We start from the raw sequence: 15840 nt of genomic DNA, 5'->3' as shown, positions 1-15840 counted from the left end.
TCTCTCTGTCTGTCCGTCTCTCTTTTTTTTCTGTGATAGAGATGCTGAGTATACTGCAGTAGGCTATATACTGACTATCTGATACCAAGGCTGTTGTGGTGGACTAAGGCTGTCTTTACACTGCACGGTTCAAGTGGCCCAATTCCGATTTTTTTCTCTCAAGTGGCTCAGATCGGATCTGTAACATGAATGTGTAAACGGGACAAATGCGCATGGAATCGGATATTGTCAGATCAGATTCAGGCCCCCGTTATATGTGGAAATAAATCAGATACAAATCGGATCTCTGCCAATGCGTCTGCAGTCTAAACAGACAGATCGGATCTTCCCTGGCAATGCGTGTCATACGTCATCAATGATAATATTAATTCACGTGCTCACGCGTCTCGCTGAACCTCTGTAGTCCGTGATTGACACGTGGGGCTGACCTGGACTACCGTGGCCAGCTGTGGCCAGCTGTAATCACTGTCACAGGCGTTACAGTGTTTAATAAACTCGCCGTCCCTGTAAATGAGGGAAACCTCAATGACCAACGAGTTAAAATAAAGGTTTAAATAAATAAAAAAATAATTTTTGTGGTGTCCGCGCGTCTGTTTTTTCCCCCTCACTAGTTCTTGTTTTCATATAGCCACTACAGTAACATTCATTTCTATGCGGATCGATACGAGGGCAAGCGAGGGAGCGCGAGATAAACACCAGATTTCACGTTTTCCTACCGGCAAAAACTGAACGGAGCCGATAAGAAATCAAGAGAGGAAAAACAAACATTGTATACAAATGTGTGAGGCTGTCCCCGTCCTCACGACGTGAGCGACGGAGGATCAAACGGTGGCACAACTGTCACCGTCACCTTCGCTGTCTCATCTCACAGCAGCTCTGCTCCACGCAGCCACTTCACTAACGTTATTTTGTAACGTTCACTTTGTAAGTGACGTGTTGGATATAAACTCTGAACACCAGACTCACCTTTGTTTAAAAATATTCTTATATTATTACGTGACAATTTCCTGAAATCACTAGTTTATTTCCAGCGGGTCGTTTCATGCAAGCACAGCAGGTGTAAATGCAGATTATCAGATCTGGGTCACTTCTGATAGAACATGTAAATAGACCGTCAAAAAAATCGGATATAGGCAACAAATCGGAATTGGGCATCAAGACCTGCAGTGTAAAGACAGCCTAAGAGAGATGAAGATTTGTGTTTTGTTTTTCATTACGGCTGCGTGACGACGCGGTCGCTCGCCCGCTAATAAATTAATAAGTAAATAAATAAATAAAGCGGATCATCACAAGGCACAGTGCGTATCTCAACACGGCAGCGACATGCAGTCATCCACCCTCAGTCCTGCTCTTGGGACATCCACAGCTGCTTTTCAGTGCCAGTTCGTCCCTGCTGTGTTAATTCAGGTGGAGTTTCCATTACGCGTGCCGACAGCCTTTGATCTGACGTCAGATGTGACGGCACAATCTATATAGATATAAATTCACGTGTTGATTCCATTAGTTGCATTAAATAGTGGTTATTGTGGATATTTATTGCATTGAAATGTGCCTGGAACTGTGGAGATCTGCCTGTGAGGTCTTGGTGACGTGTGTGCACTGCAGGTCAGTCAGCCAAACTTCCACTGCACCTGCTGCGCTCCGCCCTGCGCTGAGAGTAGACCTGGTTGGAGGTGGCGAGCTTTCAGCGCAACCTCGGCGGGACATTTTCGCACGAAACTTCCACTGCGCCAAGCTGAATCTGTGACGCCTCCCCCTGCTGCGCGGCCACGCCTATCTCAGTGCAGCGCGATCTACCAATCTGCCAATCTGACTTTGCGCTAGGCTGCGCTGGTCGAAACTTGCATTACACCGGCTGCGCTACCTTGCGCCACCTGCGCTGCGCCACCAAACTAGGGCCCATTGTCTGTGTGACATTCAGTGTCTCACCTGTTTGTCCTCCAGTCGAAGGAAAAGACATGTTGCTGTTGTAATGACATCATAAATCATCACTACACAAAACTGACCCCTCCCACTGTCCCGTTTTGCCTAATTATACACTGGCCTGTATTGAATGGTTTGGTGATTGTGCAGATTTAATACACTGGAGCTTCAGCTTTCACCTGTTCAACCAGTGTGTTCTTGGAAAATGCACAGCAAAATCAACAGAGTCAAATTAACTCTATGCGAGTTAATTTTAACACTATTCCTGGTGTCCTATACGATCCACACCAGAAAGTGTTAATTTAACACTTAGTAAGAGAGTTGGCATTTTTACACCAGGTTTGGAGTTAAGTATTGACTATGTGGGGAGTTGGGATTTAACACTTATGGATACTTGCTTTACACCCACCAGGTGTTTCTCAACACCAATGCAGTGTCACTTAATTTAACTTAACTTAACTTAAATTAACTTAACTTAACTCTCAAGCAGGGGTTAGTCGATGACTCTTGCAGGTGTTGATAATAACTAGTACAATGAAAATGAAGGCATTTGACTTTAGTTATTTTTATTAAAAAAAATACATTAACAATTTGACAAACAAAACAGGACCAGTGACTCAAATAGTCAACATTTTTCAACATAATAAAAGCTGTGGAGCATGTCGTCGTAGATGAGCCCAAAGACATAATGAGCCTTGAATAACTCATCAAAGGCTGCCATGGCGGTCTGGACTTTGCAGGGGATCGCCTTTTGATCCAGGACGATGAAGAACCTGTGACAGAAATAACCATTACTAAAATTGAAGATATCAAGCCATGGTTTCATGTTCCACCACGGGCACTTTGCACTCGTAAAACATTTTCTCTACACACAAAAAAAAACAAGATCCAAAGGTGTGTAGTGTGACACTACACACCTTTGGATCTTGTTTTTTTTTTTGCTGTCCAAGAGCAAGGAGGAAGGATTGTCTGGTTTGCGCTCCCATCCCATCAGTCCTCCCAGGTAGGAAGGTTGAAAGACTGGCTCCTTCCTGTTGACAATTGAATGTTATGTTAGTGATTGTTTGTTAAAGGTATTCCTTTTTTTTTTTTTACTTTTACAGACTGCAACTTTTTACTGAGCAAGACAAAAGTTATTTTTGTTTTATCATAAGGCACCACAGGATAAACACATACCTGAAGATATCTCACAACACGATGGTGATCGAGAGGTTGGGGGGAGGAGGTGCAGACATCAGCATCCCATCCTAGAGACAAGGTCATATTTGGACATGCACATAATGAAATGTATGCCAGCAATAATTTTTACAATACAATACTCTGTTGGCCACAGACAATAGTCAATTTAACATAATCACATAATGGAAGACAATAACAGTACAATACAACAGAAAAAGCTTTTGTCCATAATAGACCTATGTTGGCTTAGCTTCTGACACCTATCCTCAACATGCTCAGTCTCCTTCACAAACTAAACTCTGAGGTACACCTGCATCAAAATGCCGGTTAATGCTAACAGCTACAAATTGAAATGTGCTAGATACCGGACATAAGTGTTAAAATTCACCAGTCTCCTGCCGTGTTTAGACGAGCGACTGTTTAAAGTTACAAATTAAATTTTACGTTGGTTGTGTTTGATAATATGGTTTAAAGAAATAATGTTAAACTTCAAAACCACAAAAGAAGTTTGCCCTTTGCCAGCTAGCTAGCTCACAAGCAGCCCTGCTGAACAAAGCTAAAATTTATCATGAATTCCATTAAAAATATGATTGAGTTGGTGGATTATTTAGATCCCGAATTTACCCTGACACTTTACAGTTTGTTGAGGCACATTAAAATAATATATTAATACTTACCAAAGGGTCTTGGTGCACACCGGGCGATGCGACCTCCACCCTCTGTCCTTTTTCGAGTGTGGCGCGAAGGGAGAACAATGAACAAGGGCCGCCCCTTTGCACGGGTTTACCTGGGCTGAAATGCAAGGGCAGGGACCCATGTGCTATTTTTTAACACCCATCCAGAGTTGATTTGCTGAAAATGACACTCACACATTTGACACCCAACTCTATCACCATCAAGACACTGGACAGAGTGTTACAATAAACAGATAAGACACTACATGGTGTTGAATTGACTCCAATGAGTAACACTTTATACTCCCAACACATTGACACCGAAAAATCAACTCTGCTGGTTTTGCTGACATCATAAGGGCCACGATGAATGTAACTGATTATAATTTGCATATGTCACACACATGAAACAGTGAACATTTATATTGTAACCATAGCAACAAAGGTCCATTATGACTGCCACACGACTTCATCATTGTCTTGGCTCTGGCTACACGTTAACACTGATTTTATTTCAGTCTTAGAATGAACAAGTTACTTCCTTTTGCAATTTTCCATTTAATCTTAAATTGATGTAAATTGATGCAACAAAAAAGAAAGGAAGAAAAAAAAGATTTACATATGAATATTGTCCTTGACCAATATAATAATCTATGATAATATTCCAATTTTCATTCAGTGCATTCATTGTGCATCAATGTCATTACTGCATTTAGTGCACATACCTATATTTGTCTGTGGGTTTTCTGATTATAATAGACCTATGTGTATGTTTCTTTTCATAAACATCACATGACTCAGGCATCATACCAAGTCATTATACTCAACCCCCAGCACTGGACTTGCATTCACCAAGCAGCTATTTACCTCTAAAGATACAGACGATACAATTTGGCTTAACATCAGTGCGGAGCTGCCAATAAACCCATTTCGCTGCACCACTTTCCATCAATTATGAAGTTTGCCTTGAAGCAGCATTGGTACCATTGGTAAAGATCATTCAAACTCAGCCAATTAAACCGGAGAGAAGGATTGAGATTCAGCTCTGAGCGCAGAGGAAAATCTCTGGACTCAGTGTGAATAAACCAAATAAACAGAGAGAGAGAGGGAGAGAGAGAGGAAACTTCTTTTATATCTCTCTAAAAGCTTGGTGATGGAAAGTTTTGAGTGCTGCCAAATGCAGGAGAGAGGGACAGGGAGGAGGGAGGAGGTGGGTGTTTGACGGTAGGGGAGGGGGGGGGGGGTTTGCTCGGTGATTGAGCTATTATACTTCCAGAGTGCAGCTCAGGTTTGATGAATGGGACTGACGCAGTGGGGAGCAGAGGTGTACTTTTGTAGAGATGGGTCAGGGGCTGGGCTCGGGGAGCGGAGAGTTTGAAGGCGACAGATGCAAAAAAAAAAAAAGTGATGTACAGGCATGTGTGTGCTTAGAGCTGTGGTGAATTCCCCGTGGAACCAGAGCCAATCTGGACCCGAGGCCTTGAGCTATTGATCTGCCCCTGGAAGACTATCATTCACTCATCTTGCAACCGCCCGCCCCCCACCCACTCTCGGCCCCCTCTCCTCCAACACTCTCCACGCCCCATCTACTGACCAGATCAGAGCCGTGTGGACTCACCAGCATTTGCAACACAATGTTTGGGTTGAATCATCCTCAGATAAACACAATGGGAGGGAATGGGCATGTGGTGTGACTGTACCAATGATAAATATGCTCCCATCATTGATTTCAAGATTCATTAGCACATTCCACAAGAAGCCATGGGTGAGTTGTTCACATTCATGATATAAGCACTGCATCAGATCACATGATCGCATAATCAGGAATTCATTCCAACTGCTCACCCTCTGGCGCATGGAGTTGCTTCTATAAAGGGTCACATAGTGAAATGAGTTCAAAACTATAAATACATTAAAACAGTTATTGACAGCAAAATAACCTTCGAGGCCAACTGTGAAGAAGGCTATACAATGTTCTGTTCTGTTATTTGGCTTGGTCTTATGGTTTGGGAACCTGTATATCAAAATAGAATTTGCTTGAATCTGATTGTCAAGTTGTGATTGGAGAGCCTCAGGCTCAGCCCAGAGTCCCTGTACACTGAACTGTTACAGAGAGTAGAGCAGGAAGTGTTTTCAAAGATGCCTCCGCCCTTTACATCATTGAGTTTCAGCTTCTTCCAGCCCAGTGCAGGTACAGACTCCCAGCCTGCAAAACTAAGCAGGAAGCCACAATAATACAGACCTTATTTATTGATTTTGCACTCTTTAAAGGGGAACTATGCAAGTCCGGTGGCTTTTCCGCTGTTTTGCTAACCCTCCTCTCGGCCATGTGCATTTGTTTACAACAAAGCCGGCGAAAAATCAATACAAGGAGCGGTGGATAATATATTATATTACATATACAATGTTATGATGTGTATTTGTGTGGTCTTCACTGTCATAAACAAAAGATTGCCGGTTACAGAGCACGTTTGTTTTGCAGTGTGCAGAGACGAGAGCTGGGACACCGGGGCGGCGACCGAGTAACTAGCCATGAGACGCCATGGTGGAAGGCAGAGAGTCTCCAATCTCATTTGTAACAAGTCACAAGTCATGTAGTTAACAATCACAATTAGTCCAGAGATTTTTAATTAAGGTAAAAATGTAGCAGAGCCACAGGAGAAATCCTGCTTAGTTCCTCTTTAATCATGTTTTATCTTCTTTTTTATTAATGGTACTTTCATTGATTATTAATGGTACTTTTTTATCTTGGTTCTTGGTTCTTTTTGATTGTTTTGATTTGTTTTATTTTAGTTTTTGAGCATTATTGTCACTTTATCATGTTGTTCTGTTAAGTCCTGTGGTGTATGGTCTGACCTTGACTTTTGACCTGACCAGGACCAATCATCGTTCTGTAAGGAGGTAACAACAACAAACAAAAACAACATTTGTATTTTATTTTATTTTATTTTATTTTATTTTATTTGCACTGGTGTGTTTACATCTGTCGCAGGAGAAGTGGTCCAATAGGTCAATGTTACAGAACATGCAGCAGGAATACAGCTAAGCAAGAAAAAAATAGTTTTTCAAATGTAGCTGAATTCTCAATAAAAAGCAACAATCCTCTGAAGGAAATCCACAACAAATGTTCCAAAACTCAATAGCACAACCCAAGAAGAAGAGATCTGTCTGACAGCAGGGTGAAGAGGTGAATATATTCAGTATACACTTCAGATGATATTAGCCTTCTTTTATGACTAAACCATGTTTGTTATATGATTGTCCTTGTGCACAATAGCTCAATGCTCAGCTCCTGACAGTGTTCCCTCTCCAGACCAAAGAGTCAGTCAGCCACTGATCTGAATCTCCTGCAGGTAACACACTGACTGCCCACAACCTCACTGACACTAAAGCCTGGTGCACACATTTTCTAAATCACAGCTAACAGATTCTTTATCTGTGAAAGACCTCACAAATGACGATAAAAAATGTATTGACTGAACAGTTGTGATTCAGTGTATTGTGTGTGGTGTGCTCCGATATTCTCAATACAACAATGAATTGACTCACTATCTTTTAACAAGTTTTTTAAAACCTTTTAATAATCTTTTATATCTGACCTGGGGGGACTTCTGCACAAGAATTCCTATTGTACCCAGCTTGCTGTGTACAAAATGGCAAAATACATTTCTTGAATCTTGAATCACACACATAAAGATTTGTTTTACGACACATTACAGTGATCTGACTGACGAAGAGAACCCGAGGAGTTTGCATTTGGTTATAAAAGGGTCTCATAGCAATGTGGATCAATCTACATTACCCACACTTGTTGATGTGTCCATTTTAAATAAATTTATCGTTTTGTCTTTATAGTTATTTTTGATAATATTATTTAGTGGTCGACTCGTCCAGCATTTCCTGGTTTCCTGGTTTCCCGGACGCTGCCCAGCGGGTCATGGGAATAACGCTGCCAGATCGCATCATTTATGGAGAGGAGAGGCACCCTGTAGGCCCCAAACCATTGATGATTCAATTTTGCAGTAACTACATCAATGCTTCATGTTAACATTTAATTAATTCAAAAACAAGAAAGGACTCGCAACACTGTATGAGCTCCCAAAAGTACAAAAATGTATTAGAGGACTATAAAAAGGACAACGTTTCGAGCAGTGCGCTCTTCTTTATTTAATGACCATGTCGTCAACTTACTGTCAGACCTGGTGGTGTTTTCATTCACCCACGCCCATGGGTGGATCCTGTGTATCCAGTTAATGAACACCTGAAAGCATTTGTCTTGATTGACCTGACGAAGAGCGCACTGCTCGAAACGTTGTCCTTTTTATTTTATAGTCCTCTAATACATTTTTGTACTTTTGGGAGCTCATACAGTGTTGCGAGTCCTTTCTTGTTTTTGATACTCGTCTCCCTGGACTCAGCACCTGGCTGCACTTCTGGATGTGCGCGAGCCTCTTTTTGTTCAACATTTAAAGCAGAAGTAAGTGGTCCGGTCGTTTTCGCTAATGCTGCGTTCCAGGCAGGCTTTTAAAATCGTAAATTACAGCTTCAAGTCACAACTTACGACTTTGTAGCGTTCCAGGCAACCCACTCGTGTTTTTCCGACCTGTTTTTCCGGTGAAAGTCACTATAACGGCCACTCGTAACTTCCGACCGGTGAACTCGTACCAGATCGAACTGGTACGACTTCACGGTCGGAAAAATACGAGTTTCCTTGAACACACCATAACAGTCCTCGTCGCTACGTCACCACATTCACGTGCATCCCTTGGCTGCACACACAGCCCTGCATGCCGTTCTCTCTCCTCATTGGATAAAAACTGTAGGATACGATAAATGTTTTCTCTTCGGCTCAGAGCAGAGCAGAGGGACTGACAGACCCGTGTTTCGGTCCAAACACTCTATAGAAGTGATTGCTGTCGGAAGATATAACTATTTAAGACTTATATTAACACAAATATATCACTTACTTCTGCTTTAATTAATTGCAACATTTATACCAGAAAGTTCAAGGAGATATATAATACCTTCATCTTTCAAATACAAAATGAGTAACAGTTACAAAAACAGAGAAAAACTCCAGGACACTCTCTTTATATCAATAAAATGCCTTTATTTATCTGGCATAGTCATCAGGAGTCAAACAGATATTTCAGAGACACTTGGTTCTTTTGTATCGGTGTTCTACCAATAAAAAGCTTCCACTTGGTTACTGTGACCCAAACAGGGTGTGGTCAGCAGCCAACCCCTTCAAAGGGCATGGCCTAAATCCACCTCACAGGTAAAAAAAAAAAAAAAAGCTGAGTAAAGACAATGGTCAGTTTACTCACATTTCAAATGAACTAAGGATCCATGCAAACAAACCAAAAAAAAAAAAAACATTAGATACAATAATAGATAAAGCAATCAATACAACAATAGAATAATAGATACACTTGATTAAGATGAAATCACATACAGTACATTAACAGAAAAGCAGTAAGGTCCATGTCATCATTCAGGCCTGGATGTTTTGTAGCCTGCAGTTTATATATCCAATAAACTTTCCTTTGATTTAGTTTTCTTTGTCACGTTTGCGTATGGAGGATGGAATGTGATAAATGCCAAAGTAGATGTGTTACTGTTGTGGAAGTCCATGTAGTTTTAAGACATGGGATAATTTACATTCCCAGTACGGATGGTGTACTTATGTTCCACTAATCTGTCTTGAAGATGTCTTTGTGTTCTGCCAATGTAGAATACTTTGCAAATGAGTAACAGGTTGGACAGAACAAGGTGATCTACTGACAGCAGAACTGATGTTGGTGTCAATGTACAGTAAGCATTTGACAACATATGCATTACTCTGAGAAGCGGTAACATTGGCAGCATTGTGCATACTATGCACAATATTCTGTGTACACAGCCATTGGCAGCATCATGTTGTCATTGATATGGACCAATGTTCGCCGTCTCTGGGGGCCCCCTCTTCCAGCTTGGGGCTGGGTTGCCTGCCCCTGTTGCAACACCTGATGGGTTGATGGAGTTTATGATCATTACTTGTGTCTTTGAGGTGTTGATGTTAAGACCTGTGGGTTTTTTTTTTCTTTTCTGTTCTTTGCTGTCAGTAGAAAGTGAAAAAAAACAAAACAAATATTGTCTTCTACGTGCTTTGCAGGCTGAATCATCCACGCTGACCTCCATCTTCTGTGGTTCTGGGAGGTGTGTAGCAAAGTCACACACTCACACTAAAAACTGCTGGGTTATTTATTCTACTCAACCGCTGAGTTATGAAATGTTCTACCCATTATGGGTTATTTATTGGGGATTTGGGTTATTTTTGTGCAACTCATGTGCTGAGTCAAAAATCCATCAACCCAACATACATTGGTTGACCCAGCAGCTGGGTTAATTGTGCTTCGAACTCATATCGGTTGACTCAGCAGCTGGGTTATTTGTGCTTCGAACTCATGACATTCACTTCGACAGAAGTTTGCTCCTTCACACACACCAGGCTCTGTGCACCCAGCGAACGTCTGACTGAATACTTCTGGCGAGGCAATAATAAAAGGTTTGTGGACATTATATCTAATTCACATTGCCTGTGTTGCGTTAATTGTTAAAGTAACAGCGTATCTTTACAGTCAGGGCTCGTTGGTTGGTTTGGCTAACAATGTAACATTAGTTAGCCATTTAGCCGTTACCATAGCACACGCAGATACAGCTTTTCTGTTCGGTCTCGGCCATTTACTGAATTAATTAATGAATTTAGATGAAAACGTACATGAAAGAGTGGTCATGTTTATTTTGAGTTACCGTAGCTGGTTTTCTGTTACTGGGTTATTAAGGCCTGCTAAAGGCTAGCCTAACGTTAGCCTACAACTAACGGTTACAACGAACGGCGCGAAACGAGGTCTCGCGAGAACAAAGTCTCACGCGCGATAACGAGGGGTGACAGAGCGGTCACGGTTCATGGCTGCAGCTGTCCTGTTCTTCTATGCAGCCGTTAAAATAAACAGCGTTATTTTTTTTCAGTAACAAGGAATCTAACTAATTACTATTTCCATCGTTACAACGCCGTTACCGACAATTAAATGAGGCGCGTTACAAACTACTCAGTGAAGCCGTTGTCCTCCAACTTAGCTCATCTCAGCCACAGAAGCTGCAAAACTGTTGTTTTTTTCTCTCTCTCTCTTCTGAGGGGAGGGGGGAGGAGGGAGGGACGAGACAACCGCATAAGTGATGATGATTGGTTGAGGCAGAGTAAGGTTTCATGCTAAGCCAATCAGAGGCAGTGTTCAGTTTGTACACAAACCACACACGCACGCAGTTTAGCCTCACGCACACAGAGTAGCAGAGGGAAGCTGCCGAGATCGGAGGAGAAGTTGGCGTTTCAAAGTGGAAGTACAGACACTGCTTTAATCTCCTTGAGGTAAAAGACAAGCACACACATGTGAGGTGTAGCTACATTATGTCCCGGAGCGAAGTGTTAATTTCGAGCAATATAACGTGCTAGACACGTTGTTTTGAATGTTGATAAAGCTAAATATGCCCACAGGAACAGCTGTAGAACTACAGCGAATGAGTTGTGAAATGTTTACTACGACAGTGGCTGAAGACGAGGTCACATACTAATGGAAAGCTGAGATTAATTAACGTTGACCCATATTGTTTTAAGTTACCGTACATACTCAGTGGTGCACGTAACGTTATAGTTACGTTATGCAGTTGTTCCAGACTTTAGACATGTCCGTCCTCTTCCCTCGTCTCTGACCAGGCAGCACCTCAGTAGTTTTGTAATCGTGAGTGTTTTCCTGAACATGACTGTCTGTTAAATAGCTGTAGGTAACGTTAGGGACGCACAGTGTTGTTTTTACCGATGACCGACGCCGTGCTGTGAGTGTCCGTGCCTGAGTTGCCGTTGCCGCAGCAGTATAACAGCACTGCGACTTTTTACAGGCATTATCACTCCGCTGTTCAGCTGGACAGGAGCTAAGTCAGAGCCAGGCTCCCCATACAGGAGCTGCCCCATCTCTCTGCTGCTACTACAGTTAGAAACCTGAACCTGACCTGGTCCGTTTAATTGGAGACAAATCTCTACTAAACACGCTGGAAGAAAATCGCCGCGGGGGCAACTACGTTTTGACGGCGATGTGTTTTGATATTAGCGTTAGCTGTTGTTAGCCACGTAGCTCAGCTACTTAGCTTCAACTGTGTTTATATTGATTACATAGCAGATAGGCGGCGGCGAGGCGATGGCCGCGATGACGAGGGGAGGGGGGGGTGTCGCTACCCGATCTGCGACGCTACCCGATCTGTGACAGCCACGTACGGCAACTCCATTTGGACAAACTTAGTTGAATTGACTTAGGATCACTGCCCTATGTGCGTCGCCAGAGACGGTTTATCTTTTTATTTATTTTTTTAAATACTTTATTAGTAATGTAAATTGAGGGTTGGTTGTGGTGGTCTGGATCTTGATGCTCAGAAAACAGGAACACAGGCGGACTTTTAATGTTTACTGTCCTCTTTTCTCGCCGGCCTCATCACCATGACAACCACAAACAATCACAACTACCACAACACTCACTGAATAAACGAGTCTGCCGCGGCTGTCTTATGACGCACCTCCGCGGGTTTTATTTTATTTTATTTTTTTAATCATTTTCACAGTACCGTATTTTAATTTCACAGAACTTTAAGCATGTACGCAAATCGGGCAGTGCCCAAATGAAGTTTGTCCAAGTGGAGTTGCCGTAGGCAGCTGTCCAAGATGGCGGCCGACCAGTTTTGTCACAGATCGGGTAGCGTCGCAAATCGGGTAGTGACACGGGGGGACGGCGGCGACAACACAGCAGAACAATCCTGCCTATGAGCTATCCATGGTTAGGACTTAACCAAAAGTCTCTTGAAATATCAAACAAAGAGGAGAACTATGGGCTGTGGAAGCTTGAATGGCCAAAATACAGAAGTTATCATGACGTGAACCATGTTGCGGTGTAAAAAAAAAAAAAAAAAGGCCGTTGATTCGGTGGAAACCCGGCTTAACGGGCGGGGGCGGGGCCCCCACGGCATGCGGGCCCCCCCCCGCCTCGCGGGGGCTGCGGGGGTATACTTAACGGCCCAGATGATTATCCTACGACCGAATCACAGCCGTGCTGATATACAGTACAACAGCACTCCCTCTCGTGTGATATTGCTTAAGTAGGCTGACAACATCGCTAGCTAACACCGCTTTGACTACACTAGATCCATAGAGGTAACCATGACAACCGGTTCTTTCTGCAGTCAGGTTGCGCACGCATCCTGACTTGTTGGTAAACATATAATCCCTCTATAACTTACATTCTTTTCATTTTACAGATGTGTAACGTTATGTGCGTGTGTGAGAGGAAACCGGGACTGACTGTCGTATTAATCCCTCTGCCAGGTAAGCTTTATATTTTATTTTATGTTCATTTTCAAACTAATCGAGCAGTCGGACACACTGTCTCCCTGACGTGTGTGTGTGTGTGTGTGTTGGTGTGTTGGTGTGTGTGTGTGTGTGTGTGTGTGTGTGTGTGTGTGTGTGTGTGTGTGAGGAAACTGGGACTGACTGTTTTATTTATCCTTCTCCTAGATGAAAGACAAGATTGCCAACCGTGATGGTCTTCTGCTTTGGTAAAAATATACAACGCAATGAGAGAGAGTACAACTCCACTACACAGCCACCAATAATCTTGTGAAGTAAGTGATTGTTATAGTGATGTAAAGTTTGTTCAGTTGACATGTATGCAGTTCGTCATATATATAAATTAGGGCCGGGACTTTAACACGTTAATTAAGATTAATTAATTACACAAAAATGAACACGTTAAAAAAAAACGCATTTTAATCACACTTATTTTTGCACCGTGGAACGTTTCTCACTGGATGAGTTTTAGGCGTACTGGTATACTGGAGCACAATTATTTAACGAGTTAAAAAGCCGCTGACACTGATCACTGCAAGGGAGAGATGAGGTGAAAAGAGAATACAACACTGTTACCTGGTTGTATACTGGCCTCAGGCTGTACCATCGCTAATACACAGACGACCAGTGAGTAATGAGTCATCACTGCCTGAAGAGTTTTAATGCAGCCTGAACGCAGCTCAAACAGACCCGGTCAGCAGGCGACCAAGCTTTGATAAAAACACCGGATCCACACTGGTTTACACTATCCTCCCGTATTTTAGCCGGTCGCTACCGGAGCTTAATAAAAAATAAAAAAAAAACGCTCGTCGCGGTGCCGCGGAGAACAGCGGAGTTTCCTCTGCTGCAGCTGAACAGCTGACATGTGGTCAAGACGTAGCTACAGACCTGTCACTGTCTCATGGTGTATTTCATATAAACTTCAACCCCAGAGCTCTCTGTCTTCAGATTGTCCTGACCTGTCCCTGAACATCACACAGGGACAACATGGAGCTGCTGTGTGATTGGTTACTTAGTTTTATTAATGTTTTCATCAGGCTGAGTTCAACAAATCATTTTATGCTACTGTGATTTAAGTAGTTAAATACAGTAATCATCATAGTGTAGTGGCAAGGAAAGACCATTTACCAAATAACGTGTTACTTAAACATTTTTCATTGCGCTGTGCTCTAAAAATATACTAACAAATAATAGTGTATGAGGAATGTTCATCTTAAATTTCCCCTTTAAATTTAGATTCTCAGGAAAATCGCTGCTTATCAGTTAATCGATCGATAAAGTCCATCAACTAACGATTAATGATATCGATAATCTGCATCCAGTCTGTTGGTCGTACCACCTTCAGTCATTATTCAATGGTATACTAAATTCCATGTGAAAAAAATTGCTTCTCACCGTTCTCAGGTCAAATATTTATATGCGAGCCGATTAAAAATGTGATTAATTTTGATTAATTAATTACAAAGCCTCTAATTAATTAGATATTTTTTTTTTAATCGAGTCCTGGCCCCATATGAGGGAGGATTAGTTTCTCTACATTTTGTGATACTACTCATAAACAAGCTTGTTATCTTCACGTTGGCTTACATTCTTTTGCTTGTCTGCATTGATTTTGGCATGAAAAGTGTGCAAAAAAGAACTATCCCTTTAACTACATCAAAGCTTTTTTTTCCTTTTTTACATCAACCCAACTTCATTCCCAGTCATTGCTATCTAGTGATCAGTAAGCCTGTGATACAAAATGAAAGGCAAAAAATATTCAGTTCAATAGTCTACTTATTTTTTTAAACTGCACAAGTAATACAGCTCCATCTTACTTGATCTTCTTTTTTAGCCTGGAAGAAACAAGGTCGAGTACCTACATGAGGCCAAGGCATCCAGACCGTACCCGTATGTCCTGACACTGGGAGACGACAGACAGCAAGCATCCCAGGCCTTCGTTGTCATTGCTGGACAGGCTGGTTACACCCCGACTTTCCGAAACCCAGCCGTTCCGAAAATAGACTTCTATTCATCGTAATGGTGGAGTTTCCTATTTTTTTTTAGACCCCGCTACTCCGAAAAGGCTATTTGGGAAAACCCTACATTCTGAAACCCCCCCACTCCGAAAGGACAGACGGATGCAATCAGTCTGTTTGGTTATCAACTTTTTTGCATTGAGTGATTTGTATGAATATGAATTTGAGTAGTTTTTTAAACTGTAGCTTCTTGTGAATATTACTGGTTTCTGAATCCATTATGACAATAAACTGAGTGTCTCTTTGGCTTGTGGACAAAACAAGAAATTTGAGGATGTCATCTTGTGATTTTTCAATATTTTTTGACATTTAATTGACCAAACAACTAATCGATTAGCAGATTTATAGCAGATTGATCAATAGTGAAAATAATCATTAGTTGCAGCCCCATATACACAATATAGGTTTGTAGTTGAACAGTTTAATAGACAACAAATGTGTAGTTGAATGAACCCTGAATTGTAGTTAATTTGACCCAGCATTTGGGTGGAGTATATAACAAATATATGTAGTTAAAACAACCCAGAATTGTAGTTAATTTGACCCGGCATTTGGGTGGAGTATATAACAAATATATGTAGTTAAAACAACCCAGAATTGTAGTTAATTTGACCCAGCA

The sequence above is a fragment of the Trachurus japonicus genome, chromosome 10, assembly GCF_045865225.1.
Source record: "Trachurus japonicus isolate A0001 chromosome 10, Traja_1.0".
Lineage (NCBI taxonomy): Eukaryota > Metazoa > Chordata > Actinopteri > Carangiformes > Carangidae > Trachurus > Trachurus japonicus.
This window is presented reverse-complemented; position numbering follows the sequence as displayed.